Source organism: Ailuropoda melanoleuca, chromosome 4 (assembly GCF_002007445.2).
Source record: "Ailuropoda melanoleuca isolate Jingjing chromosome 4, ASM200744v2, whole genome shotgun sequence".
NCBI classification, from domain to species: domain Eukaryota; kingdom Metazoa; phylum Chordata; class Mammalia; order Carnivora; family Ursidae; genus Ailuropoda; species Ailuropoda melanoleuca.
In genome coordinates, this window is record NC_048221.1 from 58,241,853 (window position 1) to 58,250,436 (window position 8,584).

Here is an 8,584-nt window from a genome sequence, read left to right on the forward strand (position 1 = left end):
TTTCATCCTCTCTGAGAAGTCAGAAGGTGGAGAGATGTGCTCCTTGACTAACTTACTCTAATTCCATATTATAACGAATACACATCACATAGAGCTTGACTGTCTTGGGCAAGAAGACAGACCTGGCGTGCACTTCTAGAGGCCCTTCTGTGAGAGGCAAACAAGGTGCCTGAGGGTCAGCTGCCCCCAGCCTGCTCTCTTCTCCCTCCCGTGCCACAAACCAGCTGTGTCCCAGGCTGTTGCCAGTCATCCCTCCATTCCTCGTAGGAGAGTGGCTGGCCACGGCTGATGTGAGAGGGCACCTGGGTCTCAGGGCTCCAGCTCCAAATAACCTAGCACAGAGAACCTAACGCAGTGCTCTCCGAGAGCAGCTGATCCAAACTGCCCACATCGTCACCCAAGTCTGTGGGTGCGCCACGAAGCCCCAGGCATGTGAAGAATTCAGTTCATACACTAAACTACTTCTTCCCTTTCCCCTCAGGTCAGTGGAACCTGGTTTTCGAAAGGGACCTCAAGATGGAAGAGGGATGCCGGGGGCTTCCTGGAGGCTCCCCACCACCCCCATTCCCCACGCCTGGTCTTGCTGAGCTGGGAGGCATGCCCACCCCTCCTCCCACCTGCAGACTCTGACCGTCTACTGGGAGTTAAGGGGCTGCGTAGTTAGTGCCCTGGCCTGGGCTACTGAGCAGACAAGAGCATTCAGAGAGCAACAGCCCTGTACCCTTGATGGAAATGTGTGGAACACCCAGCTGTTTTCAACATATCAGAGTTCTGGGACATCTGTCAACGAAATGATAACTGGGTGGCATCTATGCATGTGTGATTAATATGTTTTTTAATGCATGTCTGTTTTTTTTTTGACACTGGCTGAAAGAACTTTTTATTACTTTAATGTACAGAAAATTCAACAACATCCACTTAGCCCAGTTTGGTGGCCGTTTCTTTAGCCTGTGCCTTTCCCAATTTGGTGATGTGAGCCACTGACTTTGGACCCAGGGCCTGCCTCCCCAGTGATGGTGGGTCTCATCATATCTGTCATTGTAATTGGTCCTGATAGCTTCCACCAGCTTAGCCAGAGCCCCTTCTGAGTTAACCTGGGTGAAGGCAACAGTGGTGCAGTTCTTCCCGGGGACCAGACACCCCTGCCTGGCTTTCCCATTGACAATGCAGTAGGGGACCCCCATCTTGTGACACAGGGCAGTCAGGAGGAGAGCCAGCTCTCTGGGATCCACATCATGTGCAATCACTACCCGCTGAGCCTTCTTGTTTTCCACCAAGGTGGTGACAGTGTTCACCCCCACTTGAAGGATAGGTGGCCTCTTAGTGAGGTCATGCCCTTTGCTGGCAGCTTTCATCTCAGCCTGGGGCAACAATCTCGGCTGCTTCTCTTGCTCAGTCTTCGGTCTGTATCTGTGGGCCGGCTTGGGCAGTTGAGCAGTAGTTTGGCGGTCCAAGGCCCAGGTGAACTGGTTAAGCACGAGAGGCATTTTTAAATGTTTATAGAGAATAGCCCTTTGCTGCTGCAGCCAGGTGGAGTGGTCCATTTGACAAGGTGGGTGAGGTCTCTTTTGGGTTGGATCCCCCCTCTGATGCCCAAATTCTTGGGCCTCTTCTCAAACATGGGATTGATCACCCCCTTGGCCTCCTGCTTCTTCATGTCTGCAGGGGCTGGGGCCACCTTCCCTTTAGCTTGCTTCCTTTTTGACATCTTGGATGGCTGGAAGAGAGAGGCACATCTGTTCTTGTTAAAAAAAAAAAGGGTGCAAATAGAGCATTTTGGGTCAAAAGCAACCCTGGAGACCAGTGCCATCTCCCCAAGTACTGGAAGGGCCCAGCTGGTACTAAGCTGTGGTGGAGCCCTGGGCAGTTTCTTATGCCAGGACTGTTCTTTTAACAGTAGAAATTGCATATGGGTCAATGATCAAATAAAGTTTTGGGTGGTTTGCAGAGTAACATATATTCATTGGAATACAAAACACCCTCTGTGAGAATGCATTTTTTAAATCCCAGCAAAGTTTAGTGGGAGATTTTCATTCAGTGTATTTACTTGATGTGCGATTCACTTACTAATGTTAATCATGAGACTGCCCATCAGAAATCACAGTGATGGTTCTTACAGCAGACGCCTTCCCTCTCAGAGTGGATGAACTGTGGGCACATCCACAGTGGGGGGGTCTGAATGCATGGGTTCTGGAGGCTGCAAGGACGGTCTCCACTTTCCCATCAGTAAAACAGCACAAGAGTACTTGTGTGCAGAGAGCTAATAAAATTAAATGAGATAATTGGTAAAATGCTCAGAGCACAGTCGCTGACACCTAAGATCGTGTGTAATGCTAAAAAGGGGAGGGGAGCTAATGCTCCCTCCCTCTAGAGGCATACTGTTTAGCAGAAGAAATAGACTTGTATGCAACCAGCTCTTGCATAAGGGTTAGAAACAAATGAATGCTGGATAGATCGAAACTAGAAAAGTAACACTATCGCCCATAGGTAATTGCCCATATTTATTTTTCTATCCTGAAAGTTATTTGTTAGGAATTTCATTTAAGGACTCTAATGAGGCCAGTTAGAGAAACAGCCTGTCGGACTGAGAGCGGGCTTCTAGACCAGGTGTGGCGGATCCACAGCTCAGCAGAGCAGCCCACCTGGCAGCAGGAGCGCAGCGCGTCAGGCCACACTCCATTTTTAACTGCATTTGCCTCCGAAGTCATAGCGTGAGACTCAGTCCTTTGATCCAGGCTTCCTCGACTTCCCCGCGGGGACACATAGATGTTCGGCCAGCGTTTGCAGACTGTGGAGCTGCAACCACCCCCAAAGAACCTGAGAATCCCCCCCGTGAGTTCACCCCACACATGGCACAGTTCGTGTGGAACATCCAAACCCGTTTGTGAGTGTGTCCCTGGAGCTGCTGTATACACGCAGAGGACGTCACCCTGAGTTGCACATTAGGTCATCCGGGACGCTTCCACCCAGACCCCTAGTTTCAGAAGCTTGGGCAGGGACCCAGTGTTGTGACCTGGGGAAGCTTCCGTGTGATTCCAGTGCATGGCCAAGGTGCAGAATCGGTGAGTGAGCAGACAGGGGCCAGGTCCCAAGGGCACCCTTCCAGTCCACAGGTGGGGCTGGGGAAGGAAGAGAGCCGCGGCCCTGTCAAAGCCCGCCTCCTCCCATCCCACTAATCAACTTCAACAAAGCAAATGGCCGGGGCCTCCACACTGTGGACACCAAACCTGCAGGTTTTCCGTCTCCGGTTTCCATTGACCTGTCTGGCCTTACTTGCTGAGGTCAGCCTGCAGCTGTGAGGAGAAACATTCCAGCGGAAGTCCCCGTGAGCCCTCAGGTAGACCCATTCGTCGTCAGTGGCCCCATCAAGCTTTACTGAGCATGAACCACATTCCAGGGGGTGGGTGCTCCCTGCTGAAGAAGCTGGCTGGCACAGAAACAAAAGGGGGCACAGATAGCTTCTGGGGCAGGGCAGGTGGGCTGCAGGGGGCACCAGCTTCCAGAGGGAGGGTGGGGTCATCAGGGCCTCTGCAACTCTTTGTACACGAGGTTGACCTTTTCCAGGGCAGGGCACAGTTGTTCTGGCTGGCTCTGGGCCTGGGGGGCCAGGGGTGGGGCTGGCATTCCTGGAGGCTGGGGAACCACCTGATTGTTCCCTGAATCATGAATGTCAGGGGCCAGGCTGTGAGTCATTAAGCTGAGGCCAGGCACTTGGCGAGGGACACCGCCCACGCCACCCACAGTAGCCGGGGTCCGTTTTGACCGATGAGGAGCAACGGTCAACTGTTTTTTGCGCTGAAAGAAGTTATTATGGGAAAATAATTGGACTGTCTGTTTTGGAAAATGCAACCATTGTTGAGGAGATGGTCCTCTGAAGGCAGGAGACAAGGAAATTTGCATTAATTACTTGGTGAGCGGAGAGCCGGCTCTGTGGTGTGGTGCGGTTGGCCGCATGTCACACTCCCAGCCCCGATTCGAAGCTTGGAGGCTCCTGTAGGGGCCAGCCAGGATTTTCATCCCAGGACCACTTTGCCTCCTTTCTGCTGCCTTAGTGTGGTGAGTAATGAAAGCCTCACGCCTGAGCGGTCTCAGGGCAGGCCCTGGGGCAGGGGGCAGGAGCTGCGAGCTGCAGGCTGCCGTCCCCAGGAGCAGACACTGGGCGTCGTCTCTTCTGAGCAGGGGCCAGGCTCTCTGTGCACATAGTGGCCATAGCCTGTGAGCCTAATTATCTGCATCTGACCAGTTTCTGTTCTGCTCCCGAATTTCTGTTCAGCCCCAGCAGGGGTCCTGTGGTCCTTGTGCTGGAGAGAACCAGAAGGGTCTGGGAGGCCTCTTCTGCAGAAGGCACTTTACGAAGATTGTGCCACTTCATCCTTAAACCTGACATTAGGTCTGTCATATCTACATTTCTGGATGAAGGATCCCTGACCCGAGATCACATTGTCAGTAGGGACTCAGCACTTGAACTTGGCTCTTTCTAACCCTGTGGAACGAGCCCTGCAGTAAGGCCGAGAGCCCATGTGCAGTAGGGATGCTGGGAGGCCAAGTGGGCTCAGCAGCCTGGGGGCCTCTGTGGCTCAGAGTCTGCCTCCCCAGAGGCTGGCCTTCCTCTGCAGGGGGGAGGAGGAGGCTCAGAGGGCTGTTCCCATATCTCTTGGCCCCAGGGAAGGGCCCTAAATCAGAATCATTCTATTCAGCTAGAGACCTTGGAGCTCAGGGTGCTGAGTACGAAAACAGGGGATTAGGCCGAAGTATATCTTGCCCTGTGTAAGAATGTCTCTGGTGCTAATGGCCATGTTGGGGTGCTGGGAATCTGGCTGATGGGACAAGGGGGCCTCTTGGCAGACTCCGGCCTTCCTAAGCATGAGATCGGGGCTGCAGGAGAGGACCAGAAGGGTGTGCCATGCTGCTAGTTGCTCCTGGCATCTGGGAGTGGCTGTCTCCACTTCTGCTCGGTGCTGGGGGCATGGCAGCTCACGCAGTGCAGGGAGTTAGCAATGGGCAGGATGTGCGCCCATTCCAGGCCCAGGGAGAAGGCACCAGATTCGTCCCCATGCCTGCTAGCTGCATCAGCTGCCCTTTCTCAGCCATTGCCTCCAAACCTTCTTTACATCTGGATTGTCTGAGGCACACAGTGTGGAGTCACAGGTTGTGCCAAGCTCGCCGTCACTGGCTGCTGCACGCTGCCAGGTTTCCATGAAGGCTGCTTCCCGAGCTTAGAGGACATGTCTCACCTCAGGCCACCACCTAAGTCAGGCAGCAAGGCTGAGTGCAGAACCCGGCCCAGGGGCAGAGGCAGCCCGTCTTGGGGGCCCTCGTGATTCGCAGGGCATGTGTCATCCCTCTACTCACACTCTAGCCCCAGACAGTTCATGGCGCACAGGAACTACCCACAAGGGATCGTCTCGGCGCTCTGGGTGTTTCTGGGAGAAGCTGTAGGTGAGAGGGAGGAGAATCGGGGACCAGAGAGGAGGGAGGGGCACGTCCCAAGACTGGAGAGGAAGAGGCCAGCTGAGGAACTCACTGCAGCATCTCTGCGGGCAGCCTGGCTCAGGAGGCCCGGGGTCTGGGGCGGGAGGGGACATCCTCCTCCCACAGGCCCAAGGCCGCCGCTGGGACGTCACACGGTGCAGTAACACTGCAGGGGACTTCCAGATGCCAATCGGTCCTATAGTGACAGGAAGTGGAAAATGTGGGGAAGAAAACGCCAGTCTGGCTGTGACATGCACAAGGCCACTGTGGGATACCGGCGTTGTCCACTCTGGCTGGGAGTGCAGATTCTGGGTCTGGATGGGAAGTATATTCCACGCCCAAGGCCTGTGGGTAGAGGGAAGTGTACATGGTGGGGAAGGGTCCACCTTAAGGGACAGACTTCAAGATCCACACTCTCCCCCCAGCTGCCTGGCTGGCCCGGATACAGGCTGGTCCCCAGACACCACCAAACATCCTGAACATAATCCAGTTCCCTGAATGTTGGCCTTTCACTGAAGAGGCCAGAGTTTGCAAGTCTTAATTCCCTTGAATTGGGGGTGGCAGGGACAGATGGGCGTCTGTGGGCAGCTGACATCCCTGGCTACCTCATCCTAACAGGTCTGGTCTGTGCTTTAGAGCATGGCTCCCTGAGTCCCAGGCAGAGGCTCGTATTTACCCGCTCAGAGCTGCACGGAGCCTTCGCGTCCGGAACCAAGTTAGGAATCATAGTAAGATTCTAGGAACAGCCAGCCCAACACATGGGAATTCCCAGGGAGTTATATAAGCTCGGAATCTGGCCTGGGAAGCTTGATACAGAGTTTAAGTTTCAAACAAATCTCAGAGCCCTGAGAGCATTTGGTGGGGGAGACGGAAACTGGGCTTGCTGCCTTCCTAAGGGACATGGGGACCTGTCCATTTGAAGGCCCTTCTCTTGTTCTCGCTCTAGGTGGAGCTGAGAACTCTGACAGGGGCCAAAGACTCCTTAAGGACAGGAAGGCCCATCAGCCCTGAGGCTGCCATGGCCTTGGATGGGCTGCCAGCTTCTGGGCATCCCGTGGGCCCCTGGGGTAGCAAGGGAGTGACCGCAGGATGTGCTCTGAGTGAGGGCTTGGTCTGCTAGGGATGCTCCCTTCCCCTCACCTCTGGCCACATCCTTTGCAGCCCTGGGTTGGCCCTGAGCAGTGGAAGGGCACAGACTGAAACCTCCATGGTTGCCTGGCCTCTCCTCCTCCCACATGGTTCTCTTCCTCCTAATTGTCATCCGATACTGGTGTGCTGGATAGAGACAGAGCTGTGGGGGGGGGTGCGGCAGGCTTTGTGCTAAGATGGGCAATGGTGTAGGCGCTTTATTTAGGGCAGTAACTCTGGGGAACAGGAGTGGAAGACATGGGCAGCCAGCCAAGGAAGAAGGGATGTCTCAGAATTGTCCCCCAGAAAGGGGGGTTCCACAGGGCATCTGTTCAAGCCTCCCTTTCCACCTCCAGCTTTCTGAACATTAAGGGCCCTGTAGGGTCCCTCACTGGGGTGACAAAAAAGCTTCTGGACACAAAGGGGCAGCCAAGGGGAGGCATGGCCAGGTGACAGTCACCAAAGCTGGTTGCCATGGCAATGGCTGCCGTAAGTGGTAGGCCTAGAGGATGCAAGGTGGGACCCAGAGGGCTATTTAGCTTTCAAGAAGCGGACAGCCATCCCTGGTGGCTCAGGAGAAGAGGCAGGGGTGAGACAGGGGTATCGTCAGTAGATGGGTCTCGGACATCCATGGGTAGAGGCTCTCAGAGAGACGCATCCCCCGGGAGCTGGGACGTCAGAGACTGAGGGCTTGAAAGCTCCATGCACACCCAGTGCACTCACCACTCCCTGCAGGGCTGGCTCCTCGCCTTCTCTCCGTCGGCCTCTGCGCACTCACGCATGGTCCAGCACACCTGCTCCTGCCTCACCTCCACACGGCCCCTGCAGTCAAGGGTTCTTGAAAAACACCCAGCATGGAGATAAAGAGACACACAGCAGAGGATAAGGAGACCAGGGAGGGTGATTGCAATAGACCAGGAGAGAGGCTGCGATATGAAAAATCCTTAGCAACCAGGCACAGGAGAGCACATACCCTGACTGGTTGCCCTGTGCTACGGTACAGCTGGTGGGACCTCACCAGGGCACCCCCAGGGCGGGGGCAGGTGGATGGAGTGGGGGCCCTCAGACAGCAAGAGTGCACAAGGCCATCATGAACACAATAGGCAGAGAGGAACATGGGACCCCAGGCAGAGAGTGTCACAGCCAGGGCCAAAAGGAGAAAGAGAGAGAGCTTCCAGAACATGGAAGGCACCTCACAGAGCCAAACCAGGCAGAGCAAGCTAAATGAAGGCAGGGCAACCACACCGAGAATTGGTTTGTATGTTGAAACTCATGTCACCCCACTTTATTCTCACATGACTGAGGTTTCCAGAGGTGTGGGGTGGCCATGGGCTCTCACATGGCCAGGAGGCAGGGATGCACAGGAGGGGCCACGTCCTTTGGAGCCTTCCTCTCTGTTTCTGTGGGGCTTGGCAGCAGTCAGGTCAGAGTGGCCATGGGCACTGGTCATGAATCAGCCTCAGGCTGAGGCCACCTTGCTTGGAATAGGTCTACTCTTTCTCTGCCCTTTGTACCTGAGGACCCAGACTCTGTCCTGGGCCCTCAGCAAGGACCTCCCTGGGCACTGTGGTCACAAGACCTCTGGGCGGAAAGCCAAGGCCTAAGGGGTTGGGGATCCAGCCCCTGCTTCTCTCTTTCATGTCACCCCTCAACTGGGCTGACTTGAGGTGTGGTCCTGCTTTCTAGACACTCAGAGTGACCACAGACATGCAGATGGACAGCCAGTGTCTGTCCAGGCTTGCTGGGCGGGAGGGCTGTGTACTCTGAAGAGTCCTCTGGCGGGCAGCTGGATCCCAGCGCTCCCTCAGGGCATCCGATAGGGTGACAGGGTGGAGGCATGAAGTAGGAGTCAACATGGGTCGTCAAGGCCCTCTGATGGAAGAAAGCAGGGTCGGCTTCTTAGAGGAGAGTAGAGGGCCTTCCTCCGCAGTCAGCGGCTCAGCTCCAGGGCCCCACTCTGTCTGGTCTCCAAGGTGGTGATGGG

The 8,584-nt window shown here is 55.2% G+C and overlaps 1 pseudogene; it reads right to left on the minus strand.

Moving 5' to 3' along the window:
• Positions 1–918: 918 nt before the first annotated feature.
• LOC100475092 lies at positions 919–1,714 on the minus strand (annotated as a pseudogene).
• Positions 1,715–8,584: the final 6,870 nt, after the last annotated feature.